This window comes from Podarcis raffonei, chromosome 12 (genome assembly GCF_027172205.1).
Source record: "Podarcis raffonei isolate rPodRaf1 chromosome 12, rPodRaf1.pri, whole genome shotgun sequence".
Lineage (NCBI taxonomy): Eukaryota > Metazoa > Chordata > Lepidosauria > Squamata > Lacertidae > Podarcis > Podarcis raffonei.
Window position 1 is genome coordinate 52,380,169 of NC_070613.1, and position 20,864 is coordinate 52,401,032.

The 20,864-nt window shown below is 44.2% G+C and overlaps 1 protein-coding gene across 1 annotated transcript in view; it reads left to right on the forward strand.

The window, feature by feature from the left end:
- The window catches only part of ITGA9 (integrin subunit alpha 9), a 227,546-nt gene that overhangs the window by 112,610 nt on the left and 94,072 nt on the right, over positions 1 to 20,864 (forward strand).

Genomic DNA, 20,864 nt, shown 5'->3' on the forward strand with positions numbered 1-20,864 from the left:
GTAGCTTGTGAGATCTGATAAGTTAGTAAGAAAAATTGCTTTGGCATGTTCTGGGGTGATTTCTTTTTAAACTAGAGTGTGTTGTGTTTTGTGTCCTCTATGAAGATTTTGAAGTATAAATAAATCCCAGGTTAGTTGTTGGCTTCTTGGCAAAAGATAAGTATCCCTGAGAAAGGGAAATAAAGAATCACATCCGGCTATTTTGTATAATGACAGCAGAGCATTCTGTTGACTTTACAGGCATGAAATATGATTGTTTTGGCAGTGGAATTCAGAGTCGAGTCTTTCCTTTTATCCATAGGGGGTGGGAAGTGGTCAGGCTCTCGTTGCAAAAGTTATAAATATTAACCATGTTAAAACAACATTCAAATGCTCCAGCAATGCACATGGTACCAGACAGTGTGGCTTAAGGAATTGTTTGCATGCTACTTTCTTTAAAAGGGTTTGGGAGTGAGCATGTCATTCCCCAGCCAGAACCAGAGGTTTCCCAAAGACTGTCACTAGACTGAGCCAGTTGACTATTGATCACTCTTATACCCTTGTTCTATTACTGGGCAGGGAGGCGGGTGGCGCTGTGGGTTAAACCACAGAGCCTAGGACTTGCCGCTGAGAAGGTCGGCGGTTCGAATCCCTGCGATGGGGTGAGCTCCCATTGCTCGGTCCCTGTTCCTGCCAACCTAGCAGTTCAAAAGCACGTCAAAGTGCAAGTAGATAAATAGGTACTGCTCCGGCGGGAAGGGAAACAGCGTTTCCGTGCGCTGCTCTGGTTCACCAGAAGCTGCTTAGTCATGCTGGCCACATGACCTGGCAGCTGTACGCCGGCTCCCTCGGCCAATAAAGCGAGATGAGTGCCACAACCCCAGAGTCAGCCACGACTGGACCTAATGGTCAGGGGTTCCTTTACCTTTACCATCTGACTGGGCACTCTGGGCGGCTTCCAGAATATCTAAAAACATAATCAAACATTAAACATTAAAAACTTCCTTATAAAGGGCTGCCGTCAGATGTCTTCTAGGGGTTGTATAGTTACTTATCTCCTTGACATCTGATGGGAGGGCACCACTACCGAGAAGGCCCTCTGCCTGGTTCCTTGTAACTTCACATCTCACAGTGAGGGAACCACCAGAAGTCTCTTGGCGCTGGACCTCAGTGTCTGGGCTGAATGACAGGGGTGGAAACGCTCCTTCAGATATACAGGGCCTTATTTAGGGTTTTAGTCAAATACAACCGAGAGAGAATGATATAATGGTAATATCAAATGATTCATGTTGTCAGGGGCTCAGGAGCAGAAGCACAGGGGAGAGAGGAAATGGAGAGCGAAGGGGAAGAATCCGAGGGCAGCGTAGGGGAGTATGACAGTGACCCGAGAGATTCCATGAGCTTCTCCAGCGAATCAGAAGATTCCCAGAAGGGGGCGCCGATGGTCAGGGCAAGGGGGGTCCCAGGGGGGACGCACCAGAAGCAAGGGGCCAGCGGGGACTCCCAAAGCAGCAGCGGGGGATCAGGACCAGCTTCCCCACCAGAGCGTAGTGGGGGGGAAGAGTCACATGTGTCAGGACCAGCGTCTCCTCCAGCGGGGAGAGAAGATGAGTCAGGGCTGACCACGCCTCCATAGGAGTGTGGGGGAACGGAGGGGAGGTCAGTTACAGCTAGCCTCCCCGAAGGAGGGAGCAGTGACAGCAGCAGTGTAACGGTCAGGAGCAAGGTTGCCGGCTGGGCGCGCACGCCAAGTTCAAATGTACAGGCGCGCGGGACAGCAGGAGACCTGGATTGGGAACCAGGTCCTAAAGCCCGCCGGAGGGAGGGGGAAGATTCAGGGGACTCAGCGTCAGAAGAGTCTAGGAAGGGCGAGACCCCGACGGACAGGCGGAACCAGAAGAGGAAAGAGCAAAGGAAGAGGTGGAGCAAGGCTAGAGTCTTAAACTGGTGTCTGGGGGGAGGAGATTCAGACGGAGCTTCAGCGGTCTAGAGTTTGAGACGTAGAGCTGCACGCTGCGGCTGTGAAAGTGAAACTGAACTTCAATAAAGACTTTCGTACTTAACAACGAAACGGCGTTGGTCCTTTGTGAGCTGGGACCTCGGGCAGCTCTGACACTTGTGCTAATGAAGAAAGAGCCTTCTTAGGTCAATGATGTATAAAAGACTTCAGTTCTTTGTTATTTAAAGGAATAGCCTTTGTGATATACCGTATTTTTCGCCCCATAGGGCGCACTGGCCCATAAGGCGCACCTAGTTTTTTGGGGGGGAAATAAAGAAAAAAAATTATTCCCCCCCCAGGCGCGGGGCTGGGGTGGGGGAAGCCCGAGCTTCCCCCGACCCCAGCCCCCAGAACAGGCTGCTATCTGCAAGCCTTGGGAGCCCGGCGGAAACTCCCGCCAGTCTCCCCAGGCTTGCGGATATCTGCCTGATGCCCGGGGCGCGCTGCTCAGTGCACCCCAGGCTTTGGGATTCAGGCTGCTGTCCGCAAGCCTTGGGACACCGGCGCGACTTCCCGCCGGTCTCCCCTGGCTTGCGGATAGCTTCCTGAAGCCTGGAGAGCGAGAGGGGTCAGGACGCACCGACCCCTCTCGCTCTCCAGGCTTCAGCGAAAAGCCTGCATTCGCCCCATAGGACACACACACATTTCCCCTTCATTTTTGGAGGGGAAAAAGTGCATCCTATAGGGCGAAAAATACGGTATTTATTCATTGTCTCTCCCCATTCTGATATAGTAGGAATAGACAATTTCTTCCACAACATCGCAAAACCTTGCCACTACAGTTGTACAGTATATGCAATCATCGCTCTCCTCCTGTTGCTGCTTTGTCAAGTTTTTGACAGTAAGAAAACAGCCAGTGCCAATTCCATCTTTGCCATCTTGCAAGTTACAGTGCACACTTTTTCTCAGCTGCCTGCTTATTGTTCCCTTTCTCTTGGGGCTTGGTTTCTCTCCAGACAGGAAGCTGGCCTTTATTGAAATGGTTGAACCTGGCGGTTTCAGTCAGGGAATTTAGCATATCCTGTCAGTGATGCAATTAGATAATTTTAGACGCTCGGTGTCAAAGTCTTATGGAAGTCACACTCAGGACTTCATGGTCACATGGGGAGCTCCTCTTGGGAAAGTTGGCACATTTCAGTCATAGTCAGACTCTCCTCTAGAGATTGGAACAGACAGACGCTCCCTCTGAACAAGGACTTGCTACTCAGATACCTCCAGAAACTCCAGCACTTGAATCATAGTCTTGCTATTCAATAAATATGTTCTCCTGACATGTTCATTGCTTGTATACAAAAGGGCTGTGGGGCTGCTGTCACATGCTGACAGCTTCTGGGAGCCACAGGCTAAACCAGGTGAGGGTAGCCAATGGGCTTCAAAGCCTTGGTGAATTAGAGACATCTATGCATGTGAAGACAGGCTCTGGTGGGTTGAGCGGATGAAGCCAATACTGGGTCCAACAGTTTAAGAAGGTGGTTTCTGCACATGTTGTAGAGGGCAGATGGCTCTCATCAGCCTGGGAAGGGAGTCCATCTAGGACAAGGAAAACTCTGATCCTAAGCCTCCGCTTCCTTGTGGGATATCTTCAGGAGAAGAAAAGGCTCAGGAGTAAACCATACACAAATCCAGAGTGGAGCCCCTAAGACCCCTTGTATGCAACTCCTGCAGCTAAGCTGGTGCTGAACATATTGTTCTGCTTTCCTTTGGACCGCATCAGCGAGGCTAAGATTGGGGGGTCTTGTCACCTGGGTGGCCTAGGACCTCCATACACACTTCCCAGGCTTGGGCCCCAGGGAGGTTCCTGCTAATGCAGTGGTTTGACTTCACTCGCGAGACAGACAGATGCCAACAGTGATCTACAGAAGGGCATGACTGATCAAATTGTTTCCAAAGTTGCAATGGGGGGAAAACTGCTGTTGAAAAGCATGTCCCTTGAGGGATTTCAAAGGTATAGCATGTTTGCTTTGCTGACAGTTTTCTACACCACTGTTGGTACCTCCTGTTGCTGCAGTGAAGGGATGCTTTCAGGTTCTTTTAACAAGGATTGCACAGTGGTAAAGATTTAACTGATTCAAAATTGGTAATTGCTCAGCACTGTGTCACAGGTGAGACCCTCCCAGGCATCCATTAGGCAAAGCTTTGAGGTTTCATTATGACGTTTAAGTGGGATTTATTGTAACGCTATCACTTAAATGCTTAAGAAAGTAACAGCATTTTTAATCTCTGTGTCTTAGGAACGAAATCATTCTGCTGCTATTGATGTGCCTAATTCTGTAGGGTGGTTACACATCAGAATGATGTAGGCAAAGCTCAATTAACTTGTAACAACTTGATGAATGTTCAGGTGCCTGACTTTTTCGTGTTTTTTTCCTTTTCTTTTTGCCCTGTCTATTGCTCTTTTGTGCTGAAACAAATGCTGGTATATTTTGCACTTTTGTATGTATCCAAGGAACTTGAACCGCACCCACAGGGTTTTTCACAACAACCATGTGAAGTAGGTTCAGTTGAAACAACAGTGATTTGCCCAAGATTCCCCACTTGAGTGCTGTGGTCAAGTGGGGATTTTAATCCAGGTTCACATAAAGCAAGTTCACACCTAGCATGATAACTAAAATTAAAAATTCCACAGGAAGCCTTTCTTGCATTATGACATTAGGCATAGCACTTGGATAAGCCTGCAGCCAAATGCCCCCTGTCCTACTGCTGTCCATCAAGGCAGCCTCCTGCTTTTTGCTGCCTGCCTGTCAGTGCAAAACAACATGGTGTTGTGTGTTGTCAGAGTGACTGGTAAACCATAATGACCGCCTGATGGGCTGCATTCAGCTTGGAAGACCACAAATTGTACAGACACAACCATATAAGCCCGACTCATTACAGAGGAAATGTATCACATGTTTATTTCGGCTTGGCTTGGGCGTATGATCATTTCCATGTAATTAACAACATTCACATGTCAATTGCAGACACATTCTCATCATTATTTTTCTTCTAGAATGTTCAGCTTTAAAATTAGCTCAATAAAGCAAACTGTGTTTTGGAATAGACCAAAGGTGCTGTAGGTACAACCACTTCCTTCCCAGACAAGCATTCTCTAGAACAGACTTTGAAACCTGGACAGATGGGGGAAGTAGCATTCTTGGGAAACTTTTGTCTTGGAGAGACCTTTCCCCAGTGCCCCACTATCCCAAGAAATATAGAGGAGAACAGTTCAGTTTTAGAAAAGCCAGCAGTGCATTTGTAACATTGGCAGCCATCAAAATCAATCCCTACTCTCATCTCAGACCCGTTGCCGGCCTAGCAGCCAGTGGGCTTTGTATACAGTGGTACCTTGGGTTAAGAACTTAATTTGTTCTGGAGGCCCATTCTTAACCTGAAACTGTTCTTAACCTGAGGTACCACTTTAGCTAATGGGCCTCCCGCTGCGCCGCTGCCGTGCAATTTCTCTTCTCATCCTGAAGCAAAGTTCTCAACCCGAGGTACTATTTCTGGGATAGTGGAGTCTGTAACCTGAAGCGTCTGTAACCCGAGATACCACTGTACTTAACAGACCTAGAAGCAAAAGATCAGAAATGAATGTGTGCACACACAGGTGAGCAACAACCAGCATAGCTACATCATTCACCAGCCTTCCCCAACCTGATGCTCCCGGCTGTTTTGTACCACAGTTTCCACCAGCCCTTTCCATTGACCATGCTGCCTGGGTCTGATAGGAGTTTGAGGGTGCCAGATTGGGTATATGCACTGCCTGCCAACACCAGGGCTTTTGACTAATTAGAATTAATAGTGTTATCCGTGACCTAATCAATTCAGTAATACACACACAGCATTTTATCTCAGCCACCATGCCATGCACTTTATCCATCTTACAAATCAATTCCACTTGCATCACTGGGCTGAGACATGTATTCACATCTTGTTGTAATAGGGTTGTTCCAAAACTTTTACTATTCACTGGATGATGATTTTTTCCACTGTCCGATTTGATTACCTGGAAGAGCTGTGTTGTTTTGAAATCTTAATTCAGCTTGCAGTTGCTGGATGGGTGGAATTTCTTTCCATCCGTCATACAGCTGAACTCCTAAATCTGTCTGAACTTAAGAAAGTCTGCCTGTGTTGTGTATATTGTTATGATGTCCATTGCGTTGAGACTTTCTGCTGGAATGCTACTGGTTTATTTAGTATCACAATTTAGCTCAGGGAGGGTGGAACCATTACTTCCCAGAACTTTAATAATATTGGGAACTGATTTATATGGAGTCACACTTGGTTTAATGCTCTTCTGTCCAGGATCTCAGGCAAAGGTCTGCCCCAATCCTTTTCCATGAGGCCCTGTAATTAGCTGTCATTGCACAACCTATGGTGTATACATGACAGCATATATGCTCAGCTCCCACTTGCCAGAGATGCGTGACTTCCTACAGCAGGCTTCCTTAACCTTGGCCCTCCAGATGTTTTTGGCCTACAACTCCCATGATCCCTAGCTAGCAGGACCAGTGGTCAGGGATGATGGGAATTGTAGTCTCAAAACATCTGGAGGGCCGAGGTTGAGGAAGCCTGTCTTACAGGCTTCAGTCCTGACATGCCTGCTCCCACCATGTGGTATTATCGGCCAAATGGTGGTGCCCACACGATGCCAGCTGGGAGGAACGACAGCCACTTCCTAAGGCCACCATCCTGGTCCCCCTCAGTTATTGCAAAATGCATTGTTCTGGAAGTTCCTGTGCAGGTGCATTGTGGGTAAAAAACCATGGCTGCTGTTACAGAAAACATGCTACTAAGACTGTGCATAAGGGATGGGGTTAAAGTTTAGTTCTAGAACACCTACCAAAATAGCTAAAATGTATAAGACAAAAACAAATCTGTGCTGGAGGTGTGGTAAAACAGAGGGGACACTTATACATGTTTGGTGGACCTGTGAAAAAATCAAAAGCTTCTGGAATATAATACAGTCATAACTTGGGTTGAAGTAGCTTCAGGTTGAGTGTTTTTGGGTTGTGCTCCGTGGTGACCCAGAAGTAACGGAACACATTACTTCCGGGTTTCACCGCTTACACATGCGCAGATGCTCAAAATGACATCACACGCATGTGTGGAAGCGGTGAATCGCGACCCGCACACGCGCAGACACGGGTTGCATTCGCTTCAGGATGCGAACGGGGCTCCGGAACAGATCCCGTTCGCATCCAGAGGTACCACTGTATATGACGAGCATAAAAAAATGTTTAAGTATAACTTTATGAAAAATACAGAAGCTTTTCTACTAGGAATAATGGACACAGGTATAGCAAAAGAAGATCAGAAAATATTCCTCTATGCCACAGGAGCGGCAAGGATCCTAATTGCTAAAAACTGGATAAAGTTTAGTTCTAAAGCGGCTTCCTTTCTCGTACCCTCCAACATTTCTCTGATGAAAATAGGGACATCCTAAGGAAAAGTGGGACATCCCAGGATCAAATCAGAAACCATGAGCGCTTCTGTAAATCTGGGAGTATTCCTGGAAAATAGGGGCACTTGGTTGGTCTGCTTTCCTCCTCCCTCTGTTCTGGTGTCAATGCACAAACCGTTTTTCCCCCTTTCTCATTCTGCTAAATCTTGCTTTGCCTGACACTGTTTTGTTGTTGTTTTTTAAATTCCAGTCTCTGTAAACGTATAGCTCCCACGATTTAAAAAGGGAGGGGCAGTAGCTAGCATGCAAAGGGTGATGGGTGAGGAATTAACCTGAACTCCCAGTCCTGATTTGAGACAAGAATTGTGGGTTTTAGCACTGAGACATAAATCAGCCAAAGCTACATGTAGAAGTTCAAAAAATCAGTACTTAGTTTTCTTATCAGATTCAAATGACTGTGTTTTAAAGACATTCCTGACTTATTGTAGTGAACGGGTCACTGGAACAAAGACAGATGGTATAACTCACCCTGACTTGCTGTATTTCAGGGAAAGTTCATTCTTCTAAAAGCAAGTGGGGAAAAAAAGATGTTTGGATTAATATATAAACTAATGTGACTGTAACATCCCAGATTGTTTTTCTCTTCTTCTTTTGCCCTCCACATCCCTTAAACATTTTTTTTAAAAAATCCTTTTTGGGCAGTTTGCAGTTTTGTATGCCCTTCTAAAGAGAGGTTTGAAAAGCATACCGAGCTGGGATAGTTCAGTCAGTGGAGGATGAGACTTTTAATCCCATGGTTAAGGGTTCGAGCCCCACACTGGGTGAAAGATTCCTGCATTGCAGGGGGTTGGACTAGATTACCGCTGTAGTTCCTTATAGCTCTACAATTCTATGATTTCTATAGCTGGACCAGGGCAGACTTTGGTAATACTGCACCTTGAGTGAGGACAATTTTTTATTTTTTTTTTAGAAATAATTTTTATTAAGTTTTCCATTTAATAATCCAATCATATCACATTAGTTAATCTGAATTATACCAATACATATCATAAAATCCAAATATTTTGCCGAATTTTTAAAATTTTTGTTGGGGGTACCCATGCTTCGAGTTCAGTAAGGGTCCAATCATCTCATATTTCTGCTGCTTTGATGTTCACAAGTCTCATCTTCCAATCTTCTTGTTGTTATCGTTTTTCTTCTTAATAACCTCTGAGTTGTTTCGAGTGAGAACAAAATTTGATGCTGTTCCCCCTCTCACCTTCCATTCTGAGCATGCTCTCAAGTGCGCCACATCATTGTTGTGTGTTCCTTTGCTTCCGTAGCCTGTGCACTGTTACCTGGAAAAAACCTCATTGAACGCATTTGGGCTTGCTTCTGAATGAACATGCATAGAATTGTGCTATTAGTCTTGAGCCTTCTCTGGAGCTGCTCCAGTTCAAATAAATTTGCACATACTTTGCTAATTTCATCAACCCACTGCTAAGTGCAGAACTTAGCCTTGTGATATAATCAGGCCCTAAAATCCACCCTTTATATAGCTTCCGATATAATCAGCTCTTTATAATTAGTTTCTGGCTGCTGAGGATATTGGGCTTCTGGTCAGTACTGGACGGTGTGGTAGAACTGTGCCGCTCACCTAACTTCCTTCTGGCTGAGTTGCTGCTGCATAGAGAGGGAGAGGCAAGGGGTGGTAAAGTTGGTGTAGCACAAACACGCTGGCGGAGCTAATCTTTTGCTCCTGCTGCCACATTTCCACCATGCTGGCCTCCCCCCTCTCGCTGTCTCCAGCAGTAACAAACTGGAAGAAGGTCACCCCAAATGACGATGGGAGTTGTAGTCTCAAAACATCTGGAGGGCCAAGTTTGCCTATGCCTGATATAGTGGTTTCAATATATTTCCCGGCTCCAAGTTATGTGTGAAAAGAAGACAGCAGCATTGCTGGCATGTCATGTAGCGCTGCCTTTTATATATACTATATAAAGGGACTCTGGATTCAAACACATATCTGCGTTTGTGGCATCTCAGATTTGGTTTTTTAACATTACTACCAAAATATTATAAGAGAGTTTCAATTCTGTTCTGAAGAGATTTGGCAATGCCTGAACTTGCAGTATGGAGACTGTGTGAGATTTTTAAAACATTTCCCAGCCATGTTCTTTAGTTAGCATTTGTTAGAGTAAATGGATTTTTTTTAAAAAAAAAAAATTAATCAGCTCAGGACATCAGCAGCAGGAAGATAAATAAAGTGAGCTTCCAGACACCTAGGGAATGTGCGTTTTCCTAATTTGTTTGAGCTTCAACTGAAATCCACATGCCCACCACTTGTTTAGTTTCTCCTAATCAGGAAATGGGAAAAGCATGTGTGATAGCACATATGCATTTTCTTTAAGCCTCTGCTAGATTTCCTTTAAGAAGCCTTCCGCTCTTACCAGAGTGATAAACCATGGCTAGGAGTGCCTGTGATTTCCTTTCTAAATAAAATTGAGGACTTATTCACTCAATAAGATATTGGCCCACCATGTGGGGAAAACAGTGGGAGGGAATCCAGAGCGAGCCGTTTATATCGTTATAGAATATGTTTGATTTGAATAACAAAGAAAACTTTGAATGGCTTTTCTCTACGGTGTTGGTTTTCCTTGTTCTCTTTTGGCTGTGCTGACTTTGGCACCATTGCATCCCAGTCATTGGCAAATCCACTTAATATAAACCAAACTCGAAGCTTCTGGTATAATTTCAGTGGCGCACGTTCAAACGGCTCATGGAAGGTGTCAGAAAGTGGAGCCAATGTGTGTATCTTCGCCTTCCTGGCCTTTTGTGTGTGTGGCTCTTGCATGTCTATCCTCCATTTGCCACAACTGCGGACAGCGTTGTGGACTGTATCCGAAAAGAGCAGCAGTATCGGTATACAATTAGTTACATATCTCTTCTCATTGCCCTTTGCCCATCTGGTTGTGATTTTAGACTTGATATCTCTGGTTTATTTCCTTTTATCAGTATAGGGCAGGGGGTGGAGAATAATGAGTTTATAAAGTATGTCAGGAAACAGCAAATAAATTACAAGGGCTGTGGAGCATTTTGTTTTGTGGTGACCCCACTGTGGAGACCAGCATCTCCCTGGCTTGTACTCCTTTAAAATATGATGTGAGGAGAGTCAGAGCGACTCACGTTTATTGATTTCTGGCTGGATAAAAATTCAGTTTTCATGAGTGTTTGAGGTCTTACCCCATGCTTAACTTGCTAGTATGGGGAGCTTATATTCATGATATGAGGTCTGTATATTAAAAAATGGAAACAATATTGTATCTTGTATTTGCAATGTTAATAAAAGAGAACTTTATTGCATTTAGATATGGGTAGAATATGAAGTTCTTAGCTATTCAGCTCAGTTATTCACCATGACTGGAATTGTATTTTGAGTAGTCTAGACAATAAATAAACCAGCACTTTCTATAAAAGGATTGCTCACCTACACCTGCAGATTAAATCATTCATATGGCCTGGTGCTGTGCTTATTGTTGAGGGATAAATCCATTAAATTCAATGTGCAGAATCGTAGCCCAAGTGCCAAAAAATAACTTCATTCAAAACTAGTCGTAATGTGGATTTATTCATGGACTAAACTATTTGCAGTCTGAGCAGTTTTCATGATATGCCTCTAGAGCATACGCATCTTCTGCTTGTCTTCATCCAGCTCTCTCTTTGTAAACCTGAACCATGACTGTATTATTCTGAAGCAAACAGGTGCTTAAGATGGATCACAGTGATGGCCATAAATTGATTGTTCAGAGAAGGCATAGCACACACATAGACAAACTCAGCCCTCCAGATGTTTTGGGACTACAACTCCCATCATACTTAGCTAGCAGGACCAGAGGTCAGGGATGATGGGAATTGTTGTCCCAAAACATCTGGGGCGAGGCCAAGTTTGCCCTATGCCTGGGCTAGCCCTACCATTAGGCAGAGTGAGATGTCCACCTAAGGTGACTGGCTCTGGATGTCATGAAAGGGCAGCAAATTTTACTTAATGCATTATTATTGTATTTCTGCTTCTTGTCAGATTTTTACTACTTATGGGATTTTCTGTCTCAGGTGCTAAGATAACCTGATCAACCTTAAGTATATTTTACAAGACCAGACACCTGTTGCCTTTTGATGTGGTAGGGCAGTCGTTTTCTTGTGTTTTGGGGAATCCTCGCATATCATAAGTTTATAAGTGAGAGGATTAATAATAGTGAACAAGCTTGCCTAAGAGAGATTCCTGCTGACCTTCCCTCTTGCCGCAGGGTCCCTCTTCCATTCAGAGAGAGCAATGATGAAGCCCTAGTTTGCTTCTGAAAACAAACCCCAGAGTCCTTTGCACCATGTAGGGATCCCATACGAAAAAATTCAGGGGTTCCTCTATCAATAAGCAAATGTTAAAACTGTTTCCCAAAGACAGAATGTTTGAAAACCACAAGGCTAGGGCAAAAGAGCACCAAACTACCTTACAAGATGCTATTTTTTAAAAAATTGCTCTGGGGAAAACCTTGCTTCATCCCCTAATAAATATTTTAAAAGGGGGGAGACACTCATAAGCAGGGGTTGGCAACCTGCGGCCCGTGGACCAGAAGCAGCCCATGGGGGTCATTTAAAGGGCCCACAAGCCACCCCCAAACCAAGTCGCCTGCTTGGCGAGTCCCCACACGCTGTGCTAAACCAGCACAGCGTGGAGCGGGGACTCGCTTCCGCTGTGCTGGAAATTGTGTCTGTGCATGCGCAGACGCCAAAAATTACGTATGTGCAGATGCCGAAAATCACGACTGCACAGACGCGATCCAGCCCATGGAGCAATCTCCGCGGCATTGAACCACCCCAGGTGAGGTAAACCTTGCCGCCCTCTGCTCATAAGACTGAGAGAAAAACAACTTGTTGACTTGGCAGAAAGCATTTTTTAGAAGCCATTTTCCATTCCTGAAGATTTTAAGTGACACAGTTATAAGCCAAGGGTATAAATATAATTTTATGTAATTATCACTGTGGTCTCCCACTCTTATGTTGTGTGCTCTGAGACCTGGACATCTTTGGGTTGCGTTTATTTCAAAATTTCAGATGGCAAGGTACTGATTGAAGTTCAGGCTGCATGCTAGTCGCATATGAAATCAATCTTGGAAGGGGGAAGCTTGTTAAAACAATTGTTCTGACATGTCTGTTTTCTCTAGCGCACCAGAAGTGCTGGTGTGGTGGATTTTGAGAGGGCTTTGTACATAAACATTATTCAATGCAGCGTGCCTTATAAGCCTTCCAAATGTTCTTGATGGACCAGATGCCCAGTTCAGCACCCCAGTGCTTCATGTCGCTTCCATTAAATTACAACATCGTTATTCATGGTGCACAAACGCTATTTAAAGGTTCTGAATGAAAGAAACAGGATAATGATGGGGAGCTAGAAGAGGAAAGAGACATTAAGGCAATCCGGAATGGAGTCCCTAAAATGGTTGGATGGTGCCTTGTAACCTCCTTCTGGCAACTCCTGCAGCCAAGCCAGTGCCAAACATATTGTTCTGCTTTCCTTTGGACCCCATCAGTAACGCCGGGGGGGGGGGATCTTGTCAATTGGGCAGTCCAGGACCTCCATGCACACAGCCCAGGCTTGTGCCCCAGGGAACTCACTTCAGTGCTGCTAATGTAGCAATTTGACTTCACCCCTGGAGGCGAACTCCATTGTCTCTCAAGACAGACGGAAGCCAACAGTATGAAGGAATTGAACACCTGTAGCCAGACAGTGGTTTTCAGCGTGGTTTTGGATTCTTAACTCCCACCAGCCCCAGCCAGCATGGTGAGTAGTCAGGGAATATGGGAGTCGGGTTCCAGTGACTTCTGGCCATGTTGACTACCACTGGTGTAGACAACACTGAGTAAAGGGGACCCAAGTTGTGCTTCTGCACAAGGGCCTTATAAAAAAGCACGTGGCATTTTGAAAGACTAATCTAAATAGAAATAACTTCAGTATACCTGAAGGAGCATCTCCACTCCATCGTTCGGTCCGGACACTGAGGTCCAGCGCTGAGGGCCTTCTGGCGGTTCCCTCACTGCAAGAAGCAAAGTTACAGGGAACCAGGCACAGGACTTTCTCGGTGGTGGCGCCCGCCCCATGGAATGCCCTCCCATCAGATGTCAAAGGAATAAACAACTATCTGACGTTTGGAAGACATCTGAAGGTAGTCCTGTTTAGGGAAGTTTTTTTTAATGACTGATGTTTTAATGTATTTTTAATCTCCTGTTGGGAGTTGTGCAGAATGGCTGGGGAAATCCAGCCAGATGGGTGGGGTATAAGGAATAAATTATTATTATTATTATTATTATTATTATTATTATTATTATTATTATTACTACTACTACTACTACTACTACTGCTACTACAGCAATGGGTAAAAACCTGAAAAGTGGTTGCTTCTTCTGGGTGAAAAGTTAAATTACTTTTGATTTTACTATGAAGAAGACAGCGACCAGAAATTCCCTGCGCTATAGCATATTCTTTAATTGCCGTTTCCTTTCTGCTGCTGAGCCCCAACTGCAATATTATTGGTCTGTTCTCTGGTTACGTGGCTCCTTGGGCTATACACATGGTGGTACTGGAGCAGACTAGCGTCACCTCTTTGGTCCCCTGCTAAAAGTGAACAGTTGAACTGGGGATCTCAGTTACCCTATCAGATAAAAGTCCATTTTTGTAATATATACTGTAGAATCCAAAATAAATTCATGTGATTGGCTCAAGCAGTCCTAGTGATGGCAGGTTTCTATTAAACAGCCTGCAGTTTGTAAGTCTATTGTGAGTATCTGAGGCAGGGGTAGGCAGCCTCAGACCTGGGGGCCGTATGTGGCCCACTTGCCTTCTGAATCTGGCCCATGGACAGTCCAGGAATCAGCGTGTTTTTACATGAGTAGAATGGGTCCTTTTATTTAAAATGCATCTCTGGGTTATTTGTGGGGCATAGGAATTCGTTCATTTTTTTTCCCTTTCAAAATATAGTCCGGCCCCCTGCAAGGTCTGAGGGACAGTGGACCGGCCCACAGCTGAAAAAGTTTGCTGACCCCTGATCTGAGGTCTTTGGTATTCATTCCTACATCTTTTCTCCATGTGCAATATGACATGTGAGAGTCACTGCGTGGCTCAAAGAGGGGTGAGAAATGCAGCTCTGCTTTAAGTTCTCGTTGCAAATTCGTAACAGATTCCTTATAAGACTTTGAACCTATGCAATGATTGGCATGGAGAAGACGTCAACAATGACAAGCGTATATGCAAGTTGCAGGAGAGTTCAAAGGGATTGTCTTTGATGCTTTGGAAATTGCCCTTGTAATTGAGTTTGGTATTTTTTAAAAGGAAAGAAAAGAAAGAAAGAAAGAAAGAAAGAAAGAAAGAAAGAAAGAAAGAAAGAAAGGCAGTTCATTACCCACTGTTTATGTATTTGGGGGGAATGAAAGGCTGCAGTACAAACAACCTCTAATTTTAAAAGATTGCCCTGGGAGAGTGTAACACACATCAAAATATTGGACATGCATCCTCCTCCTTGCTGGCTTTCTGAAATGCAGTCAAATACACTATCTTACCCTTTATTTATACATTGGCCTCTGGCTGATAATTAAGAGTGGAATTATTTGACATCCCAGCCAAGATTGTTTTCTTCTGGGAGTCATGTAGTGGTGATTAGGCATAGTGATTGATTTAGCCTCTCAAATAGCAGTTTGGGGGGCAAAAATACTGCATTTGCTTTCTTTGTTAACTTCCCTCCCTTCAAAGTTATGAATCTGTCATGGATATGGATGGGATGTCACTATAGCAGAAAATACCTACAAGTTGTTTGGTTCAAAGATTCTTGTCTTATGCAGACTCACTCCTGTTAACTCCCACCTTCCTGCTAAACATCAAGATATAAGGACCCCAAAGCCTTTTCAATCTGTGTTGATATTGTTAACCCTCCTTCCCATAATAGGAGTTATACCTTATCTTACTTATCTGCTTTGCATGGTAGAATTTCCTGGGTCCAGAATACATAGTACAGTGCCCATGCACATAATTTGTGGCTTGTTTTCTTTGCAATATATGCAGTGACAAGACATGTGATATAATGCAGGCTCCATAAAGATGCTTCTAAAGTCATTCAGAATAAAATAGCAACAGGAGGGGTTTGCTGGGAGCCTGAGGAATCAACATGACTTCCCATAATATGGGGACATTATGGACAAGATTGTCTTCATTGTTCCACTTTTTCTCTAGTATAGCCAGCCCATATTCAGGTTTATGGTGTATTGCATAGACTGCTGGACTAGGGAAACCAGAATGCAAATCTCAGCTCGGCTCACTGGGCGAAACTGATTCTGAGTGTAATAGGATAACTCTTTCTATGGCATTCTGACTTAGATGAGTAGTGATATACATGAAAACTAAACATTGGTGCTGTTAGCTTGTCTCCCTCGCCCCCCCCCTCTCTGTGTGTGTGTGTGTGTGTGTATATATATATATATATATCTATATATATCTGTTGTAATGCCTTTAATTTATTAGAAAGACCACCGTTTCCATTAGTCTCTGCTCTGCCACGGACTATATTTGGATGATCGTATCTGCCTGTTTAATATAAGGCAAGATATGAATGAGCCTTTTGGCCACACACACAGCCTCATAGGCTGCATATACACTATGCATCTAAAGCATACAACATTCACCAAAGATGTAGTCTGTTAAGGGTACTGTAGCTCTGTGAGCAGTAAACTACATTTCCCAGGAGTCTTTGGGGAAATGTATAGTATGAATGCAGCCGTAGTTTCTCCCCTTGTGCTAGCAAACTAGGAAGTCTTCCATTAACAATAGTTTCTCATTTCATCAAAATCAGGAAACTATAATTTAACAGCTTCCAAATACGTCGTGAATAAGGCGTTTAATATGCTGGTTTAACCATAGTTTCTCAGTTTGGACAAAACAAGGAAACCATAACTAATCATTCTTGTCTAGACAAGCCTACCCAGATGCTTAGAAAGTTTAGGGACTGTAATTTTAATCTGTTCTAGTATTTTGACTTTTATATCTTTAAAAGTATGGTTATGGATTTTTCTTGATTTTACTGTTCTATCTTTTGTAAGCCACTTTGCAGGGGGTTTTTTTAAATTAAAAAAACCAACCAATCAAGAGGCGTATAAATTTTATGAATTAAAATAATAAATAATGAAAGACTTCCTGGTTTGTTTCCTTCCACCGTGAAAGGGTTTCATGTTCTGCTAAAAGGCTTATTCATTTCTCGGCACATTAAGCAAACAGGATTGCTGGAAACCTCATTACTATTGCAATTGTGGAGTTATATGCACTTAAGAACTGGCTTTAGTAGCCTTTGAAGGTGCTCTAAATTCTACCAAATTTAGTAGGACTTAAACAGCTGCTTAGATTCTGCTGAAATGAATGGGGGCCCCTTGTACAAAAAACTACAAATAATTCCCCCACCCCCCGCCATCCGTGCTTTCTGGATTGCACTCACTGTTTGTAGTGTCCAAAATGTAAATGCAGCAATTGCTTTGGGCTGGAAAATAACATACATACAACATATGCAGAAGCCCTAAGGCTTTAATGACCATTTATGGTATATGTTGTCTACATCTGATCAAAGAATCAGGGAGTCGGAAGTTCAGCTGCAACAAACCACCAAAAAGAAATTGATCCCAGGAACAATTATTCAGCCTCTTTGAGCTGAGTGCCATTTTCATTGCATTAGAACTAGCTGCGTATTGCCTTATTGAATCTGCCAGTCCTCTGGAAAGTCTGTAATCTGCAAGGAGATCACTTGAAAGAGCTGAACATGTGCTGTAATGAATGGCTGGTGTAGAATCTACACTCGGAAGCTTTAATTAAAGACAAGCGGCTGTATGAAATCTCTTTCCCTAGGGCTTTCTGGAGGGAAGCGTCCACACATGCGATTCATCTAGCTTCTGCTTGCCACAGCTTTCATCAAAAGAAGTGAAGCAGAACAGCACCCAGCAAAAGCACACTTTAGAAGTTGCTGGAATTTAAAAGACAGATTTAGGACTCCTGGTATCCCATCCCACCCAAAATGTGTATCAACAGCCCTGATAACCTACTTAGTCCCAGTGCAATGCAAAGTGCTGATTTTGATATATAAAGCCCATAATGGCTTGGGCCAAGTTTTTTGAAGGACTGCTTTTCTCTTTATAACCCTGCCAGAGAACTAAGATCTTCCACAGGAGCCCTTCTCACTGCCTCTGCAGGTACTTGTAAGGTGACAATACAGAACAGGGCCTTTTCTGCAGTGGACCTTTGACTCTGGAGATCCTTCCTGCAGGATATTCATATGGCTCTCTCCCTGCTTGTGTTTAGGGCAGTGAATTTTCTTTTTTATAAAAACCCCCCAGGTTTTTTAGAGCCTGTCTAGCTTTATTGGTGCCTGTGTTGTCTATCGTGCCTTGTTTTCGTTTTTATTGTACCCTGTTCTCATCACCCATAGAGAATAAGAGTGGGATCTAAATCCTTTTCACATAAATAAATAAACATGAGCAAAGGATCAGGGAGGCTCTTTAGAAGTCATTAAGAAACTCTGAAGTGTTACTCTTAGACTGAGGGTACTTTGCAAGTCTTATGGCCCAGCCCCCTCAATTATGGGGGCAAAGCAGTGTGCGTGGTACCTTGGTTGGCTGACTGGCTTTTGTGTTCCTCGCGCAATAGGCCGGCTGTTTAACAGCAGCTGTGACATTAAGCTTTTACCATCCATAGCAGTGTTGATTCTCACTGGGGCACACTACCCCCACCCCCAAATTAAAATTGCTGGAATCCTTCATTCTGACACTCAGCTATGTTTTGTTGCTGATTAGTCGTTTAGTCGTGTCCGACTCTTCGTGACCCCATGAACCGAAGCACGCCAGGCACTCCTGTCTTCCACTGCCTCCCGCAGTTTGGTCAAACTCATGTTGGTAGCTTCGAGAACACTGTCCAACCATCTCGTCCTCCATCGTCCCTTTCTCCTTGTGCCTTCCATCTTTCCCAACATCAGGGTCTTTTCCAGGGAGTCTTCTCTTCTCATGAGGTGGCCAAAGTATTGGAGCCTCAGCTTCAGGATCTGTCCTTCCAGTGAGCACTCAGGGCTGCTTTCCTTCAGAATGGATCGGTTTGATCTTCTTGCAGTCCATGGGACTCTCAAGAGTCTCCTCCAGCACCATAATTCAAAAGCATCCATTCTTTGGCAATCAGTCTTCTTTATGGTCCAGCTCTCACTTCCATAGATCACTACTGGGAAAACCATAGCTTTAACTATACGGACCTTTGTCGGCAAGGTGATGTCTCTATTTTTTAAGATGTGGCTAGGTTTGTCATTGCTTTTCTCCCAAGAAGCAGGCGTCTTTTAATTTCGTGACTGCTGTCACCATCTGCAGTGATCATGGAGCCCAAGAAAGTAAAATCTCTCACTGCCTCCATTTCTTCCCCCAAATTAAAATTGCTGGAATCCTTCATTCTGACACTCAGCTATGTTTACTTATGTTTAATTATGCAGGACATCTATCCCAAACCTCACCTGGTGCAGGTTCTTCAGTGCAGGATGCCTGAGTAACAAGTTATCCTACCCACCCAAAGCAAGTCAGTGTTCTGATCTGGAGGCAGCCTTCTCTAAGGGCGGGCGATTTTCCATGGTGAATTGCTGCTCCGGACTTGTCTCTTTTCAGCCACTCTCCATGGATGTGGGTGGTAATTTGGGAATGATTGAATGATCCAATTACATCCTCTATAGAGACATGGCAGGGCGACTTGTCCCTCTGTGCAGGGTCTGATTGAAAGGAGGCAAGGCGAGGGCAATTAACCACTCAAAAGGTTTGGCCAGTAGCCTCCTCTTTCCTAGATATTTTGGGCTCGTGGGATAATTTTTTTTATTTTAAGCCATGTATTTCTCATGGGATACTGGTGGGCTGTTTGGGATTTCCTCAGCTACGTGATGGACCTATAAGGAAATCGCTTCACCTCACTGCCAGTTCATTGATTCAGACACTTGTATACTGGAATCTCAGTGAGAAACAAATGGACAGTAGCTGCAATGAAAACCAAAACTGCAAATAGGAGTATTCCTGTTCAGGGTGCCAGCCAGCTCTGGCCATCTCCAGGATACTGTAAGTAACTATGAAGGGCTGAAGCAAGCCACTCTATGACACACTTCTTCAGTTTTCCACTTTTCCCCCCAATTGAAATTCAGTATTTGTGGCTACTGCCCATAGTTAGTCCTCAGTCCTTATCAAGCTGTTTTCCACCTTGCCTTAGGGTTTTTTAAAACAGGTTTTTTTAAAGACTTCTGCAGATTTCAAACTTTCTCCATGTATGCTGATGGCCCTCTCTTGATTCTTAGAGGACCTGTTTTGCCTCTCTCACCTGCGTTCACTCACTCACCTGAGTTCATTGTTAATGGAATGATTGTAAAAAATGAAAAAATGAAAAAAGTTATTCAGTGCTCTAATAGGTAAAGGTAAAGGGACCCCTGACCATTAGGTCCAGTTGTGGCCGACTCTGGGCTTGCAGCGCTCAGCTCGCTTTATTGGCCGAGGGAGCTGGCATACAGCTTCTGGGTCATGTGGCCAGCATGACTAAGCCGCTTCTGGCGAACCAGAGCAGCACACAGAAACGCTGTTTACCTTCTTGCCGGAGTGTTACCTATTTATCTACTTGCACGTTGATGTGCTTTTGAACTGCTAGGTTGGCAGGAGCAGGGACCAAGCAATGGGAGCTCACCCCATCGCAGGGATTTGAACTGCCAACCTTCTGATCGGCAAGTCCTAGGCTCCGTGGTTTAACCCACAGTGCCACCCATGTCCCTAGTGCTCTAATAAGCAGGTGGCAAAGTGGGCTTCTTTTTATGCATTCCTCCCGAGCTACTGTTCTCAGAAGGTTGCAGTTGAGGACTAAGATTTGGCTTAAATTGTTGTTTTTGTGTGTGCTTCATTACTCTACATTTTCCCTCATAACGAGCACTGTCTTTATTGTATACTGAAAGCTCTGCAAACCCCTTGTGGGTGGGTGCAACCCAATATCTGCTTCTGTTTTTCTTTTCTCAATATGTTGTTCCACTTCATCTACAACCGGTGGCGGAAGATAAAGAGAACCAGGACTTGGATGCTACAAAGGGCATGCTTAATTGCTTGTTACTCTTTGTTCCCTAGCAAATGTTAGGATAATGCACTAACTGCAGGCAATGAGCATAACAGGTTGCCTGGTGGAGCTGCCAGCTACTCTTCCAAATGTTATTTTTAATTTAATAAGCTCTTGGCATGCCAAGCCACATCTTACACTTCCCAAATGCTTTATGTAGCTCACAACTCTCAAAACTCCACCACACCAAGGTGCTTTGAACAAATGATGACAGCACGTCCTTCCCTCAAAGTATCCCTATCTACTTTTGGCCAGTAGGTGCCATTCCATAGTTTAGGAGTCTAATTTGTGTGTTAATACACCGAGGGTTGATTCATACCTCACTTACATTAGCTCAT